The 18,538-nt window shown below is 44.1% G+C and overlaps 1 protein-coding gene across 2 annotated transcripts in view; it reads left to right on the forward strand.

The window, feature by feature from the left end:
• Positions 1–18,538, forward strand: part of nrip1b (nuclear receptor interacting protein 1b) — a 39,015-nt gene that overhangs the window by 11,540 nt on the left and 8,937 nt on the right. Inside the window, exon 1 of one of the 2 annotated variants that reach the window (XM_013274183.3) lies at positions 10,594–10,714. The exons of the other annotated variant lie outside the window; for it this stretch is intronic. The gene's annotated coding sequence lies outside the window, so the exon portion shown is untranslated. Of the gene's footprint in view, positions 1–10,593; positions 10,715–18,538 lie in introns of those variants that run through there. 2 annotated transcript variants of the gene reach the window in all.

The raw sequence follows: 18,538 nt of genomic DNA on the forward strand, positions 1-18,538 counted from the left end.
CAGGAGCAGTTGTTGTTTCAAGGCGTGGGAGGGTTTTTTGCCAAACATGCAGCAGGCCAGCTGATAACGGTCGGCTGTAATCCAAAGGCCGCCAGAATGTGGGGAATGATCAGAGAGAAGTCTGAGCCTGTCTTTTTAACTTCTTTTATTCCTTTGTTTCCCCCTCTCTCTCTCTCTATATCTTTCGCCCTCACCCTTTCACTGTCTCCCTCGATCATGCTCTGCAGAACTCCTTGCACGACGTTAGGGAGGGGAGAGAAAAGAGAAGAAAAAAAGAAGAAAAGTGGGTCAGGGCGACCTATTTTTTTTTCCCACAGTTCACGAAGGCAGAGGGTGGTGGTGTTATCGTCAGTTAGACGAGGAGCAGGGCCTGATGGGGAGGCAGGGCCTTGTCGCGAGACGCAGCCACTCAGAACTGGGTCAGCAGCAGAGGCTATGTCTTGTAAACGGCTTGTCATACCGGGGAGAAAAGCTGCAAATGAACCATAGATTATACGCCCCAAGCTGAGCGCTGAGGTCTCTCCTCACTCCCCAGCCCCACACTTCAAAACACACACACACACACACACACACACACACACACACACACACACACATGCGCGTATAGTATAAGTCTTACAGTAGTGCACGAGTCTCTAAAGTACTGCCACCTCCTATAAGTTCCTCTCTTCCCCTCTCAGTCTCCAGTAATAGCGTTTGATTTCTGCAGTCAGACCTGTCAGGCTCAAAGCCCGAGCCACACACGCTTTTAAGCAAAGGCTCTTTTCTGGTTCTTTTCTCTGACATACGGGCTGCTGTTTGCTAAATATAGCCTGCCTTCTCCAGGATTTTCTTGACTTTATTCGGGTCAGGTTATTTACTGTACCGAGTTCAACTGTGGTTTAGAGGAGCAGCGCACATGCTTGTTCAGCTGGACTGACATGGTTGTCAAGCATGGCTGCAATTTCTCCTAACTACAGGTTAATTTTTAAGACGCTCGAATTAGGGTTCGGTCAATTTTGCTCGTGCTGATTGTTGGCAAAAGGACCCAGTGTGGCAGAGAAAGGGACTAGCCGCAGTAAGCATGTGTTTTTGATATCGATCCTACACGTTGCTTGTTATTTCATAGCCTTTGTGTCTTCCCGCTGTGCCTCAGACAGACAAAGCGGGATAAACACTGGGCTTGATCTCCTCCTCGCAAATAATTGCCGCGGTTGTCGTACTGAGCTAAGACCTTTAGGACTGAAAATCGGGGTTTCATTCTGGCGTCGGGGCCTGCTTATGGAGCAATGCAATTTTCAGGCAGTAGAGCTCACTCATATTTCACTATGTGGAACAAATCTGCCTGTAATGAATCTCTCAGGACACTGTGGTGCCTCCACAAACGAGTCTGTTTTTTTGGCTCTTCTGGAGTTAGGGGGGAGGGAGGGAGGGGTGCAGGGGGAATCTATAGTGGGCCTTTTAATATTTCAGCACATCCATCTCCCTGATATGAAAAAAAAATCTGTTTTCTTTGCCTGTATCAGTCCTGGCTAATGTTAATCTTATTGGTTTCGCTCTCTGTAAAAACAGCCTTATTAGCAGAGGTGTCACACTAACAAACATAACATAATATCCCGAGGTGGGGCTAAACATGGCGGGGGATTGGATTAGCAGGAAAGACTCCGTGTTAGTCCGCACATGCAGCTCCCCTCTGTGGCTCCCGAGCTCTTTCTGCCGCTGCCGGGAAGCAGACCTGCCTAATGTTATTCTTAGCCCCAGAACTTCGTGTCTCTGCGCGAAAGCCCCTTAACAGTAATCGAGGAGAGCGCTTGTGGCTCATGTCGCTCAACAACAACCTCTGAGGGCGTGTGTGCGTGGCCCCGTCTGTTTTTCTACGTGTGTGTTTGTGTGTGTGAAGGTGAGACACGCTGAGCAGTAAACCAGTCGGAACCAGTGCTCGGCCAATATAGCCGGTGTTTCCTTTTTTTCTTTTTCTTTTTGGTGATAGGGAGCCACCACATTGCCTTTAGCAGATGGTTTCCAGCAGGCCTGCATATGACATGTGATAATATTACAGTTTTGAAAGGTCAGGCATGAAGAGAACCAGTAGGAGGGTTAGAAGGAGGGCCTGTCCTCTGTGCACACACTGTTCTGCAGCGTATTAGTGTTACATTCAAGAGAAATGTCCTTTTATGAATTTCCAGCTCAGTATTGAACATACTGCCTGTAACGGGGCGATGCAAATATTTACAGTATCACTTGAACCTTGGTGGCCTGAGTCGCCGTCGCAGGGAGGGTGGCCCAGTGTTTACTGCTGATTTAAAAAAAAAAAAAATCTCCTTTGTGCTTTACAGTAGACTTACTCAGCTCTCGGGCAATAGCAAGAGTTGGACAGCGCAGAGTCAGACTTTGGACTGTGGACTGTGGTGTTTACTTTAGAAAATCAGAGGTCCTCACTGGGACCCAGCAGGTCATCATCAACCTGTCAAAACACTGGTTCTGATTCACCGCCCCCTCTCTCGAGGCCCGAGATCCTTGATTGGTCATTAAGCTGGCACTTGTTCCCGAAACAGAGGCCGGGACATTTGTTTTGAAGCTATGGGTCACTGTGTGTGCTAAAGGCTCAGAGCAGAGCCAGGAGGGGAACGGTCTGGAATTTCCATATACGTAAACAACACCTCTGGAGTGGATGGCAGTCTCATCACACAGGTGTATTCCATAAAGCAACCCTTCACCCTTCACCCACACAGACACACACACACCCTTCTCCAAACCCCTTTCCTGAAATGGCACGGGGCTTGTGCATGGAGGAGGAGGAGGAGGTTTAAAAATAAATCTGCGCAGGGCCGGTCAGACATTTTGAAATTCTGTTTCTATCTCCGTCTGATAGAGAGGTTAAAGATACAGCATCCTGATAAATCTCTTCCCACCAGGGGGAACAGATAAGGAGTGGCGTAGATTGAATAAAAGAGCTGAGGAGAAAGGGGAGGATAGGTGCGGGGGGCAGGAGGAGGAGGGCTGAGATGTCTATCAGGCCGCATGAAGGGTTTTTTCTCCCCCGTTTTTTTTTTTTTTTTTTTTTTTTGTCTTGCAGATCCAGTTCAAGGGCGCCCGCAGGCGAGGCAGCTCTCGCTCTTGCCGTGCCAACGCTGCTGCTCAAGGTCATATGAGCCAGCCCTGTGACATTAAAGAGGAACAGGAAAGGGGACTGGAAAGGAGGGGGGGCGGGTGCAAAAACCATCATCCACAGACAAGCACACACAGTCGCATGTGACTTGAGTTGTAAGAGGGGTGAAAAAGTAGCCTTTATTAACTCTTTTGAGTCTTTCCTGTGACTTTCTGTGCCGGTGTCTGGGTCTACAGTGGATTTTGTGAGGGCAAGAGCTTTTTAAGGGCAGTAATGAGAGTGTCTTATTCTCTCTGCACAGAGCCAAGAGATGCTTGGCTAACTGCTTTGTAGTTGCCAGCCACACATACAGGCAGGGTTTGTGTGTGTGTGTGAAAGAGAGGAGGGGGAGAGAGAGGAGAAGATGGAAGAGAGAAGAGTCACTGTGATAAACCTCGGGGGAGGGAGGTAGAGAAGAGAAAAGGGGTCTCAAAGTTATTTAAAGGGACAGGGAACCAATGGCAAGTGCCCTTCAGTTCTGAGTTTGAGCTGAAAGGTAGTCTTAGCATTTGTGAATCTAACCTGCAAAGAGCGCACGCTGCTGTCCGGGCTAAGTATAGTGCACCAGCAGGTGGTTTCAGATGGGAAGTAGCGTTGCGGTGGCACATCCAGGAGTTTCATGCTTTTAACTGTTGCTCTTATTCCAAATTAAACTGTTTTCCAGCTGCAGCTAAGCACCTGCAATCTGAATAATTACTCAGCAGTTTAATGTAAAAAAAAACTAGGCTGTCCTTCAGAATCCGGCAGGTTCCTAAAGTGCTCCTTTCAACATCAGTGTTTGGAGTTTTGAGTGTGACGAGTTTGAAATATAGGTGTAGTCAGGTCAGGGGAAAATGTGACAACAGGCCGTGGCCGTTTGACACTACGGTGTCAGAGACAGAGGTGTCAGAAAAATTAATGGCGACTTCTTCAATGGGAATGTTATCATGACACAAATGACATAAAACTGTTAGCATGTGTGTGCGTAACTGTATAACATGATACAGGAAAAGTGTAGCTCTCTCTTGTTTATGTTTAATGTAGTCGAGCCTGGAAGCTATATTACTCCTTAGATATTACCAGTAAATAGTGGTCTGCTGAAGACATGTAATCATCCACGTGCCCAGTGTCCATTATGCACTTGGATATGAGATTTTATTACATTTAGAGATGACTTCTTCACATACTGTGGTGCAACAGTTCTGAGCTAATTCATGCTAACTGATGCTTCCAGCCAACATTTGCGCTTAAAAAATGCCATCAGAACTTGCATTTTTGGGCCTCTCTCACCTGTTTCCCAACAGGGGAGTGATTTAACATAATCTACATTATGGTATTTATTTATTATCTGTTTGTTTTTTGCTTCACGTCCACATTACCGTAGTCAAAAAATGCACAATGTTGTCTCAATATCTCTTGATATTATTGCATGATATCGAATATTAGCAATAATGCTGTCATTCCTCTGTAACTCTGCGTTCTGTGTTACCTTTTATGGCAAATTAATCAAAGTCAAAATCCATGTACATGGAGGTGGAGGGGATCTTCACTGTAAAAACATACAAAGAGCAGCTACATTATCATATCTGCATTACTGCCACAATATCAGGCTTTGATTTTAAAATGACACAGTTACAGTTATCCTGACACCTCTGTCCTGGGTAGATCCTAGGTTTCTGTTTGCAATATTAAACGCGGTCTTCCTTTTGGTACACGTCTTGCTGTCATAATAACCAAAGAGAACATTAGTGAGTGTCATTAATAGAGTGTGTGTGTGTGGGAGTGGGTAGGGGGGTATTGTAGTATCTATAGGCTCACCAGCTCATGTGCTGCTTGTTTACACTGTCATCATGTGTTCGCTGGTCAATCAGGTGTCGGTTTGCGGCGCCAATTACGCTGTGTGAGAATATGGCCTTGTCCTACAATAGCACACAGCTGTACATATCAGCAGGGCTCGCAAAATTTCAAAATCTCTGGTAGCCCTTCGGGCAGGCACTCTTCAGTCTTTGGTAGCCCAAAATAAATTTAAGTAGCCCGAATAAAAAAGAGAGCAATTTTTTAATGTTTTGTTTCCTTTACAATATTATACATTAAAGTATAATATTGTAACAGAAACAAAAATTAATCAGAAAATTGTTAAATACAAATCACAACTGTATAAAAATTACAATCATCAACTCGAATACTTGTTTCTAATTGAACAGAAATTTCTATGAACTTGTAAGAACTGTGTAGAACATGAATCTGTGTCAGATCCTGAATCTGAAATTTCCACTGAAGTCACGGGTAAGGGGTGAGTGGAACCAAGATCGAGGCCATTTGCTTTTTGAAGTTTGCAAAACTGCTAAATTTGGCCAATGGTGGTTCACTCAACATAGTACGCTTTTGAAAGATTTTTCAGGACTTCTGCTTGTGCTTGGTTTATTTTTAGTATGTTTTTTGCAATTGCTGTTTGTTCTGGGAAAGATATTGCAGACTGGGCAATAATGCATTTCTTGCGTTTCTCATGAGTTCTGATGGGGGTCTTTCTTAAAATTACTGGTCCCAGTAACAAAGGCGCTTGTCGACTCAAATGAAATGAAACTCACGACACACCCGGCAGAACATCATGTTATTTAGCTCGTCATATTCCAGCCACATAAATTCTTTTGTCCATGAAACCAAAAGAGCTGAGCTTTCTTTTTGCCTCATAGTCTGATTTGTCATAACTTTTCCGTTTTGTGGTCGGCTTTCTATTTGGCTGTCCCTTCTTCACCCTGACCTGTCTTATTTGGCTCAGCAGAACTAAAATACCGGCGTAAATCCTGCTGCTTTTACACAGGTACTTACATAACGGTCAGCGATTCTCTGCGCAATCAACCTCTCACATGTTTAAACTTGCTGTGGGAGATTTCACTTGTCACGTTTGAATAGTAGCTAATGAGTGATAAGACGACGTCAGAGGAATTGGTGCGTAATTAATCGTCACTCACCAATCAGTGCTGCTGCTCTCTACACACCGTTCGCACGATCGCAAAGTGAACGGATCGCAAAAAACAAGCGCAAATTCAAACGCGATTTCGATATGTCACATATTGACAGAGGCTCATCGATGCCAATAGCATAATTACTCAGCTACATTTGCGAAAGAAAATGCAAAAGCATTGACACATATTTTTCCTTCCTATGATAGCCCGACGGGCAGGGCTGAGATAGATTTTGGTAGCCCGACTGGAAAAATCGCTAGCCCGGGACGTCGGGCTAGCGATTTTGCGAGCCCCGATCAGGATTTCACTTAGGGCAGCGGGCTCGTGGTTGACTTAAGCCTGAGGATCTGGGTTCAAGTCCTTGTTTTTGGCACGATGCTACGCTGATTTGTCCTGGGGCCCTATTACGTAGTTGACCTCTGACCTCCCTGTGACAGGAAAATATGGGGAGGATTTCACTCATTAAAGACTCACATGATGAACAGAATCCATTTAGTGTATTATTCTATGCAATTTAGCTTCAAGAGAGTATATTTTGCTCCTGAGCTAGTCCATCTATTGCCTCCTCATCTGTTATTTTACACCAATATACAACTATTGGAAAAGAAGTACAAGGTGAATGTAATGGAGAATGATTTTTGGACGGAGATAAGGCTATGTTTTCTGGAACAGAACTAATAGCCCCACTATCATCTAAATTTCCTTGTAGATGTAAAAGTACAGGCAGACATTGTATGAGTCCACAAAGTCAGTCTCCCGGGCCGCTAATGGAGCTGCTTCAGGCTATGCATCAATATGACATCACAGATTACAATCTTTAGACTTTGGGAGCACTTTAGGTACTTTCAGTGCTGGAAGAACGCAGGAAGAACTGGCCGACAAAACACTGAGTCATTATAATAACAATCACAGAGATGGGTGGAGCTGTGCAGTGATACGGCCTGACAGAAATTACTAAAGTATACCCACGGGGACTTGTAGTGAGTCTGCTGGGCTTCATAGAGATTTTGCAGTGACATTAATAGTGGACTCTTTAGTCTCATTTGGTACCACTGTGTTGTTTCTGGAATGATCCAAGATGCAGGCAAACAAATCTTTTTCATTATTACAAAATGCAGAATGTAAGGAGATCTGGAGTCGGTGTGTGGTACGTTGTAAAACTATTTCTGTCGCACAAATATCTTTTGGGGTTGCGTCAGGAAAGGCATCCAGTGTAAAACTCACATCAAACATGTGGATCCTTTGTCACAAGGAAAGTAACTTTTAATAACACATACCAGATTCGTGTTGCTTTTTTAGAATGGTTACTTAATTGCTTCTGATTATTCAGAAGCAAAAGGCATGAAAAACATACAACTCCAAATCCTAATTTATGAGTAGCCAGCAGCTGATGTGGCTGCTGCAAAAACCATGATGCAAAACTCAGTGATGTTGTAGTTGTAGCAATACTGTTTTCCCGCACTGTGATATCCATGTAGGGCTATTAATGTTAAAGCATGCTAGCCTGGCAAAAGCCGTAATGTTTGAAGCTCTTCAGGCTGAACTTGTAATAACTCATGGACTCCAATCGTGATCCAGTGGCCTCTGGTAAAAAAGTCCCCCAGTTTGGTTCAAGTCAGTTACTTTTCCACATAAGGCCAGGTAGGTTTGGATAGCCCGTTTCCCTTAATAAATGAAATGTATCAATTAAAAACTAGAAAGTCATTGTTTTTTTGTTTTTTTCTGTTTTTACCAACTCGGGTTATCGTTGTCTAATATTAAAGTTAGTTTGATCATCTGAATCATTTAAGTGTGAGAAATATGCAAGAAAATAAGAAGTCAGGAAGGGGCAAATACTTCACAGCATTGTATGACATCTAGCTTAAGTCCCCGTGAACTGTACTCTCTACTCAGACAGGATTTACTGGATAAGTGTCCCTCACACTTGTGACGCAATCCTTTTTAACCACTCAAAGCTGGATTTGAAGCTCTACTGAACCCTGCTGAACTTTGACATTTTAAGGTATTACTAAGGAAGACGCAAGTACGGAAAGAGCCTCCTCTCACCAACTAAGAATCCCTCTGTGCCCTAGACCCGAGGCTCGATCACACCTGTTCATCACCCAGCTGGCATAGTACCATTTTGACTCTTTCTTTTGATTAAACGAAAAAGCATTTAGACTAAACAATCAATAGGTACAGGCTTGAGTCTGGAATCGCTCTGGCATAAATCTTCCTGCTGCCTGGCGTGGAGTCGTCTCTGTATCATTTTTGCTGATTAGTTTTCCCATTACTCAAAACAGACGCGTTTGCTGGTGATGAATGATCCAATTATGGGATATTTGTCACCCATTTGATATCTGCTGCTAGTCTGTGACTGTAAAGAATTTCAGTGTAACTCTACCTGCTCAAACCTACAGTCCACCGTGGGGTTAGTGTCGACCGGCCTTTGGATTTGTTTTTTTTAACAGCCAATTGGCTATTAGCCAATGATTATCTGTTGGGGGGTTATTTTTTTTAATTTCCCAAGGAGCATCTAACCACTTCTCCCCGATCATCTCATTAATTTTGTGGTTACACATAAAAGCGATACTCAAGAGTGTTTTCAGCACTTTTGTCATTTTAAGATTTCTAGCATCTCTTCTCTTCTAAAGTCTGCCCCCCCATCACCACTGACATACTTCAGACAGCAGTCCTACATGTCTAAACTGAAGTTGACCTCATCCAACTGCTACACACACACACACACACACACACTCCCAAACAATACACAGACACTCACAGCTGAAAGGATTCATGTACACTCCCCCACCACACCCCTGTGTCTGTGGACAGTAGGCTGATTCTGCAGCCTCCCTCCCTCTCGGGCTCTCTCTCCTGCTCTGCTGTGTTGAGCTGTGTGTGTGTGTGACAGCTGCTTAATTGGGCATTCTCCCCTCGTCGGAGAGCCTCCTTTCTCTCTCTCTCTCTCTCTCTCTCTCCTCCAGCTTGGGCCGGGGCTGCTGACGAATGGCAGCGGATTACAGATGAGGACACGGTGACCCACCTGACCTTGCTGCACAGCCGCGGGGGTGGGGTAGTGGTGGTGATGGGGAAGGGAGGGAAGAGGGGGGAGCAGTGAGAGCTAGCGATGGGGCTGACAGGGTACTGCAGAGAGGCAGAGGTGGTGGCAATGGGCATGGGTGCTGTAGTGGGGGAGGGGGAGGGTGGTGGGTACCTGTGCCAGGTCAGGGAATATGAGGTCGCACGAAGGTGGGTGATATATCGGCACAAGGGGGGGGTGCATTTGCCAGGTGGCCAGGAGGGCAGGCGGGTGATCAGGTGAATGACAGGAGTGTCACATGACACCCTCCCCCCTTCCACCCGTGTCAGTATGTCAAGGGCACGAGCCCCTGCTGGCAACCGCCACTGCGACATTTTCCTAACACTTCTTCTCTTCTTTTTAAGTTCTTTTTTTTTTTAATGTGTTTTTATGCGTCTATCAGGCGAGCAGCTCCTATATGACTGCTGGCTTGCCTCCACGCACCCTCGGGCCGCGATGTGGTCGGTCAAAAGGAGGCGGCGGGTCCTTGAGTGTGGTGAATTTTAATTTCAGTGCGCGCTATAGATATTTTCATCTCCCCCACCCCCACCCCCACCTTCCTGCTGTGCGTGTGAGACTGCCAAGGTGAGGTTGTGTCCTCTTGTTAAGAGCGATTAATGGCACTCGTTATGTACATAATGAAATATCCCTGCTGATGCATAGGGTGGCGTTGTCTCCTCTTTTTCTGAAACACACACACCCACCCACACACCTATATATATATATACATATATATACACTTCTGTGAGTGTGTGTGTGTGTGTGTGTGTGTGTGTGTGTGTGTAGCACAACACTGAGGATGCTTTGTTACAGCCTCCAGGCAACTCCAGCATGTGTTTGATATGGTGTAGAGACCCCTCCCCTCCCCTCTTGTTGTAAGCCATCTCCCCAAATGAAAAACGAACTGGAATTAAGGCCCTGTCAATTCGCAGTCGAGTTTGTTCCTCTTCCGCTTTAGATGCACACAACACTGCGGCTCCCTGCGTGACATGTGTTCTGAGAGATAGAGATGGGTGGCTCGCCACTGAGTCCCGTTTTGACTGGCGGAGCAAATTTAGATCTAATCTTCTTGTGTGTGTTCTTTTATAGCCCGAGAATGTTCACCTAACATCAGCTTTTAAGTTGACCTTGTTGTGTTGTTTGCTCGTCTGAGGCTCGTGTGTGCATGTGTGTTTCTAGGACAAGACACTGCTGGCTTCTTTTTTTTTGCTTTAAATTTTTGATCTTGTGCAAGTGTATGTGCACGCGCTACCACCATTCAGCGCCTGAGTCAAGCTGTGCAAGCTCTTTTAATCCCACGCCCCGGTGCACGTAGGCTTGATTAGTGGCAGCAGTTATCTGTGCAGAAGACAGCCCGCCCTCCTTTAGCATTTGGTCAGGTCTGGGGCACCAGGGGGGTTGGGGGTGTCAAGTCATGAGAAAGGTGAACAAGAAAGGAGAAAGGCAGAGGGGGCAGCAGTGGAGGAATGGCTAGAATGAGGGAAGAAACCTGATTAGTATTCTAAAGGAGCACTCCTGCCAGTGGAGCAAATTGATTACTGCACTTTACCTGTATCAGCCTCCTCAGCTAAGGATGACAAGGTACGGGAGCATGATGTGTGTCTGCATTCGCCCCACAGCCACGGCACAATAGGGGTGTTAAACCCACACTAGGCAAAATGCTTTTTTGCTACCCTCTTTTTTTACTTTTTTCCACCACTGGATCGTCTTTTCTCAGTCACATTCAATACAGGAAACGATATGCCCGCTGCGGTTGGGTGCTAGCCTCGTCAGTCTCTCGGTCTGATTTAACAGTCAGTGATTGACTGAGGGAAGGGCATGCTTGTTTCCTGCAGGTCTTGGCCCTTTTAGGCTGCATTTAGGCTGATAATTAGCAGGTTTCTCTTAGTTACAGTAAAGGCAATTACAAAAAAAAAGAATATTTTTCTTTCTACTGCACAATTTCATCAACACGGTGTTAATGATGGGTATGGTTCTGCTTTAGAGCCCTGCTGGGTTTCATTCTGGCTACTCAATCAAGCGCTGATTACACCTGGGCTGCCAGGTGAAGGCAATTAATTGCAATTAACCTCTGCTTAGATGGAAAAGCAGCAGCAGTTTGAGGAATGACAACCAGAAAGAAAGCTTGGAGGCTTTGTTCAGGCTGCGGGGAAATCAAATTTGTTTCTCAAATCACATCTGTAGAGACAGATCGTGCAGACTGCTATTTGCAAGTGATCAGATCAGATTTGTGTGTGGTCATCACTAGCCCAATGGGATAGGTTGCTGCGGTAACAGCCGAGGGGTCAGTAACTACGAAGCTAAGGTTGGCTGTACACAAACCCCAGCAGATATACCCCTGGTGCTCTAACAGCAGCCCGAGCTCTGCGTCTGTCACTCCTGGCATGATGTATGTTGCAAATGAGAAAAAGTATTTAGTACAAATTTGTGGCTTGACCCAGCAGCGTCTAAAAGGAACGAGATTTGTTGTATATTTTTCTTTTTTTTTTAATTTGTTGTCGAAGTGCACAACATCGTTTCAGTTAGTTTGCCTCCCTTTAGTCTAGTTTTCCATTTGTATTTCTAAAATGATTTTTTTTCACATTTAGTTGTGTTTAAATGTAATATTCTTGATCCACAGCTGTAGAAATCCAACTGGAGTTGCATTTCAAACTTTCTTTTCTGTTCACGTGTTCTAAAATCAGTCTGAATGTGCAGCGAAACAGATTTGTGTTGGCGGCCCGAATAAAGCTGAATAGTTTGTCTAATTAAACCAGATATGCAAAAGGATATAGATATTCAGTGTTAGATGTGTATAATTTTTCTTTTTTCCCCCTTAGCCCAGTGCATGCATTCCACTATGAAATTTAAATTCCAAGCCAATTACACCAATCTGTTCAGCCTGTCAGTGGCATTCACTGTGCTGTCAATACTGAGCAGGCATTGCAAGTATGTTTATATTCTCCGTGTGTAATAGGCAGGGCCCAAATCATGAACTCTCCAATCACTGACAGAATGTGACCAATAAAAGTTGATTAAGCCAAATTGACCTGATGCATATATTTAAGAGGACCCAGTATAAAAACAGGAAAGCACGGCCTTCATTCATTTGGGCAAAATCGCTAAAATTAGAAACATCCTGTCTAAAACAGTTGATGCATTTATTACTTCTATTTTAATTCATTATTATAAGGCTGCTCTGAAAACCCTTCAGTTGAACCATGTACCATATTATCCTAACAGAGCACTTTGCTTTCAAATTGTATTCTTACTTTTGGTTTCAAAAGTAGAATGGGATGTAGACTCTCCTCTCTACTGTGGAACGAAGTCTGAGTTTGGTTTCGAGAGACAGACGCTCTCTCTACTTATAGTTACTGCTGGATCGGGTGATCCTGAGCCATTAGTTATGCTGCAATAGGCCTGGGCTGCTGGGGGCTTCCCATCATGCACCGTGTTTCATCTTAACTCATCTCCTTTCACTCCCTGCTTGTTTTTCAACAGTACTGTATTTAGTCATCAGCAAATATTAAAATCTGCTTCTTTCTCCCATAGTATGTTTTTTTTCCTCCCTCCCTTTACCCTCAAGCTTCATGGCAGATGGCCCCGCCCCTCCCTGAGCCTGGTTCTGCCAGATGTTTCTTCCTGTTAAAACTGAGTTTTTCCTTCCCACTGTTGCAAAGTGCTTGCTTATAGGTGGTCATGTGACTGAGATTCGTTAGCTTACAATATAAAGCACTTTGGGCCACATGTTGTTGTGCATTGGTGCTATATAAATAAAATTGAATTGATATAGGGAGTTCTATTATTAAAGTTGTTTATTTCACTAGTATATGAATAGTTTATTTTCCAAACACTCTACTCAATAAACATGGCTTGTGTCAACTCTATTGTGGGATATTTATGTAAATATAAACCTGAAAAATATTTTGTACTCCAACATTAGAAATTAGTTCCTAACTAGGGCAGCTCACAAGTCCTGGACAGGCAGAGGGCAGCTCAGGCAGGGCCTCGCTGCTTCTTTATTCTAGCACTCAAGTGACCCTGCTGTAGTTAGTAAGTAGTGCAGCCCACTGCTTAGACTCACCGGTGAGGGGAAGGCTTAAATATAAGGAGAAGGTCAAGCTAAATAAAGTTTGTTTTGCCCTGGTGTCTATAGGATATGGATTTATCTACAGCTCAGCAGAGATCATGAGGATCTTGGCACACATCTAGAAAAAGGTCTTATAGCAGGGAGTTTGTTGCACAGTTTAACACTAGCTTGCTGCTACATTTAAAAGACTGCATTTTATCTAATGTGTTTTTGTCATTTGTATAATATTTTGCAGTAAAATCATATGGGGGTTTTCATTATTGATGAAACGCTAAATGGGAAAGGATTGTTAAAAATAGGAAATCTCCTTTTGCTTTTTTTTGTCTGTCAACCCGAAACTATCTAATTTCTTTCCAAATCGTTAGTTAAGAAAAAAAATCTTTAAAATAATTTCTCACTTAGTTAACCTGACGGCGCATGTATGAAGTTGGATTGATCATTTATCTGATTTGAACCAGACAAAGTTCAGGTGACTGTGCGTAGTTAAGTCTCCTAAAAGAGATTTAAAATCACAACACTTTCAGTTTCTGTTTAAAGGTTTTAAAAGTGAGAGTGAGTCGCAGGTGTGCTGCACACCATCCATCTCCAGTAGTGCAAACACGTTTTTCCTGCTGTGTGTTAAATATGAAAAATATCCCGGCCTCATTCTTGTCTGAAGTTCACATCTAAGCATTTTAAAGAAAAGCTTTACTGCCACTGTTCTATCGAAATTTAAAACGAATGTCCTCATGTGGATCTGATTTTTCTCAGAAACAAAAATTAGAGAAAAAAAAAGGGAAAAAAATCAGGTAATTCTTTGCTTTTACATTCATCAGGTCCCAATCAGCCCAAATAGCAAAGAGAAGTTAAAAATGCATGACCTGAGTTCAGGTCTTAGGAGGTTAATGCAACAGATGCAACAAGTCGGCAATAATATTTTTCTCATTTTATATAAATGATTTATTTCAGGGATGGAAACCTTTCAAATGAGTTTGTGCGTTGGCTGTAAAGCTGTATGTGTCCTAAAAGTCAGAGCAGATGGGCATGTATGGGCTGTCAGCAGTCTCTCCTCTCTTCTGTGATATTTAGTTTTCCAACCATCTTTGTCATCTTTTCTTCAATATTAGTCCATCTCACAACTGCAAAGTAGCGCTCCGCCACCACGTTATTGTCATCATCTTTCAGCCCTGTTGTTGCCTGTGCCTACAAACAGGTAGTGACCGTGTCATTTAGAGCTCAGTGTTTTCTTTTTCCAGCAAAAATATGTCCTATCACATTATGGTGATATCAACACATTCTACCAGTATATAAATTATTCAGTATGAAATGTGCTTTATTTTGGCTCAGTGGAACATTTAACGTTATCTAGGACACCTGATTTTTTTTAAAAACGGCTTTTTAGAATTTCCAAATGAAACTGCAGCAGCCTTTGCCCATAGGGCAGTGTTGGCAAGTATGCCTTTATAATCTCCAGTGTAATTGATCGGGGTTATCTCGGCTTAGAAATTGGTTAAAATCCGTTCTCTCGGTGTTTTGCTTGAAAAGAAATCACACGCGGACTGTAACACAAGTTTAAATAGCTGAGGTTGTGTGTCCGCAGCTTATAATTGAGGTTTCTCCAGGTTGTGTAACAAAAGATTGCACGGTGGCACAAGGTCCTTTGAGGTTGCAGGATGGCAAGCATACAGCAGCTTGTTTCCATCAGTGTTATCTAAAGCTCTTGCCTGGTATATTTAAAGTATAGTTACCTTTTTAAGTTATTAACTGTCTTCGACGCCTTACTGTCCCTTTGTAATTTCAGCCACAACGAAATATATACAAACTGATTATCACATTACAAAGTTGCACATAAACGTGGTTCATTTGTTTATGTTAAACTTGGATGTTGCTCCCGGGTGTGAAAAATGAAACCCTTGTCAGCGTCTGAAGCCTCCACTTTTCTCTAGTGGTCAGCAGGAATGCTACTTTTTATATTTCCGAAAACAGTTTGCTCCTGTGGGGTCCGTGCTGTGGAGTGGATCTGTTTTTGTGGTTGCCTCAGCTCTAGCCGTGTGAGCACCGGTCAGGCTTTAAGGCCAGGTGTAGGACTAATCTTATTGAAATCTCTTGCTCATTGGCTTGCGCTCAGCTCTGCCCTGCCAAGTGGATTGGTGCTGCTTGAGAGGTTTTTCTCAGAAAAAAGGTTGCGCATAATTGTTTTATACTTTATTGGGTTAAATGTGTCTAATTGATTTAAAAGATGCCCTTAATTGTGGAACTTTGAATAGCCCTGCATTCTTGCTGATCTAGAGGAAAAACAAAAAAAGAAGTTGTGTTTTTGATGATTCTAATGGAATGTCCCTTCACAGGCCATTATGCCCTGCGATATCGTTCTCCGGCTTCACTCGGAGCAAGCATTAGGATGATTTAAAAACTAGAAAGTAGGTCAATGGGAGCATTATGAAAGGCAGAATGATAGCAGAGATGTGTCCTCTTCTTTTTCTGTCACTTAGACCTCTGTCACACACTATAATACTCCAAACCATCCTATATCACTTACAGTAAAAGAAAAAAGAAGCAGGACTCTCTTTAACCCAATAAAGCCAGACTTCTTGCTGACTCATAGCACCAGCCTTCTTAGGGATGATGCCAAGGATATTATGGAAATGATCCATTAAAGGCCAAGGTTTTTTAGCTGGTTTTATCCAGCTTTCAGGGCAGTCTGACAGTGGGACATTTGATCTCAATTGCAAAGTGACTGCAGTCTGTTTCAAGGGCCTAGCTCTGCCTTTTGGTGAGCTGGCCGTGGGGCAATCAGCTGTTCCTATTTCCAGCGACAGTGTTTACAAATGGAAAATGTGTGTTGTTTCGGGAGGGAAATGAGCGCCATTTCAGACAGGCGATGTAAGCAGAAGATTACCTCGGAGCCCAATAGAAACGAATCAGGTATAGATTGATGGCAGCCACGGCTCATTAACAAGGAATGTGTGTGAGTGTGTTTAATTGATGCACTAATTCTCAGCCACTCAGGAAATGGCCCTTGGGTGGGTCTTCCAAATGGCACACAAATATTTACTATGGACGCAAACACTTTGGTAAGCACATCCACGCGAGCCTGGGCATGTAAGGTAAAGAGTGTCCGACGCTGTGATACAGTGCAGGGATGCACAGGCTAGTTTGGCTAGCTGCTCAGCTGGGCTATGAAGTGCTTGGATGACTCATCAGCATGCATGAATTCCTCTATCCTGTCTCTCTCTCAACCCTAAGAACTCTTTGTACTGATGAAGTTAAATTCCGCCCCCGCTCCTCATCCAAGGCCAGATGCAGGCTGAGAAGTTTAGCACTCTGGTCCCATTTTCTGAAATGTCCCCCGCACACTCTGAGTAGGATGTTCCAGCAGGCAACCTGTGCTGCTTAAGTCAAGAAATCTGACTTTCCTGCACTCCCGTATCCCGTTTCCTCTATGTGGGGTGCATCCATGGGTTTGAGCGCGCTCACACGGGGGGTGTGTGCGGGCTATGCATGACTTGTTTGGTCAATGCATCCTAAGAAGTGGGTCAGTATGCCCTAGTTCTCATTGTGTGGGTGTGCGTGTTTCTGTGTATTGTGTTTCAGTGTTATTTTGTCCCGATTGACTTATCTGCAAAAGCATTTTCTTGCTCTAGCTCTCCCGCTGTTCAGTAGCATGTTTATCCTCTTGTTTACCTTTCTCAAGGTGAACACGAGCTTTTTAATTCAACTTTCCTCTCGTGGACTCGTTCGCTTACGGAAGGCTCGGAGCAACTGCATTTGGTCAGGTAGCTTATGTTTTGTCTTATTTAATCATGTCAGGCCATATTGAATTTACAAATAGCGGTCACGCTGCATGTGTAAGTGAGCTACCCTGTTGAGTATGTGCAGCAGGGCTGGGCTGCAGATTACATGATATAATAGTGTTTAGGCATTGCCTCTCCTTTTAAATTCCTTTAACCTTGACTCCCCTTTAATGCAGGGAGAACACATCTGCCAGGCTGGTGTCAGACATTAGTAATACACACCGCTCAGGCAGCATTGTCACTTTTTATTAACGCCCAGAGCTTTGCATGGACACCAGCTGTTGCATCAAGTGGAAAAGCCTTGGCGGCATGGATGACCTTGACTTTAACTGCCGCTCCTTTGGCTCTTACCCCCGTTTTAATTCTTTTGTTTGGTCTCATACATTTTAAATGGCTTAAGTGGATTACCATTGCTGACGATGAAGGTCGTTTAGAAACTCGCTTTTTTTAAAGATTGGGAAAGGGGAAAAACACTGGATTACCAAGAAGTGTGTTTGTTTGTTCCTGGTGGCGGTGGTGGAGGAAGTGTAATCTGGGGGTTAGGGGAGGAGAGCGAAGCTCACGTTTTGTCACTTAATCCGAGATATCTGCATCGACACGTTCAGTCGACCTTCTGGTGCCACCGAGAGTGCAGTGACCTTTCCTGTTCAGAGTGTCTTTTAAGTACCAGAGGAGTGAAACGGAGAGAGAAATAGATGAAGAGTCAACCAGCCAAGGGATGATGAAGCCTCGCCCCCATCCCCATCATTTGCCCTCCCCCGCGCATGTACGTGGCTGACTGTAGGGGTAAAAATCATTTTAGAATGGTGCCTGCTCTGTCATTGGCTGACATTGTCAAGGATAATGGATAATCACCACAGAAACCATACAGCAGCTCATCGGTGCTGTGGGAGGAGGGGGTGGAGGTCAGGCATTTTGGGTGCCACCACCAATGAGATGACATGTTAACAGATGTGTAAGGTCATTTTCAATGTATACACCAGGGGAGAGCATGTAAAAGTAATGCACGCATTGTGAAAGCGGAGAGGAAGAGGGTCGTGTGCTTTAGGGGCTCAGGATGGAGGACAGCTTTGCCTATATTAAGGTCATTTATTTGTTAACAGAGCCGTGTCACTGAGCAGAACGCATTTTCCCGTGCCCTTCCCATGGCAGGGCTTTTTGACACCGGCTCTGTCATTAAATGCATCTCGAGAGCCTGAAGGGCCTCGCTTTTGTTTCAAGTAATTTGTGCTTTATGTGATGCAGTGAATGCAGCAGCTTGTATATATACTGCTATAGTGCAGTGTCAGTGTGTCCCCGTGCTACCTTGTCTGCTCTGTATAGAAGTGTCTTTGGGCAAAAACATAGACAAGGTCAACTGTAATTCCAAAGGTTCATTGCCAGCAGCAGAGATTAACAGAATTCCCTGTGTTAAAACTGTCAGTGCTCTTTTTGTTTCCCTTTCTCTCACTGTGGGGCTGACTCCCAGCATATTAGTAATGCTGCCAGGCTGTGTGGAAGGTAAACATGCAGACATGTTTACTGTGCCCATCAAACGTGTCTTTACAGGCCGTTCTATTATGA

Source organism: Oreochromis niloticus, linkage group LG10, assembly GCF_001858045.2.
Source record: "Oreochromis niloticus isolate F11D_XX linkage group LG10, O_niloticus_UMD_NMBU, whole genome shotgun sequence".
Lineage (NCBI taxonomy): Eukaryota > Metazoa > Chordata > Actinopteri > Cichliformes > Cichlidae > Oreochromis > Oreochromis niloticus.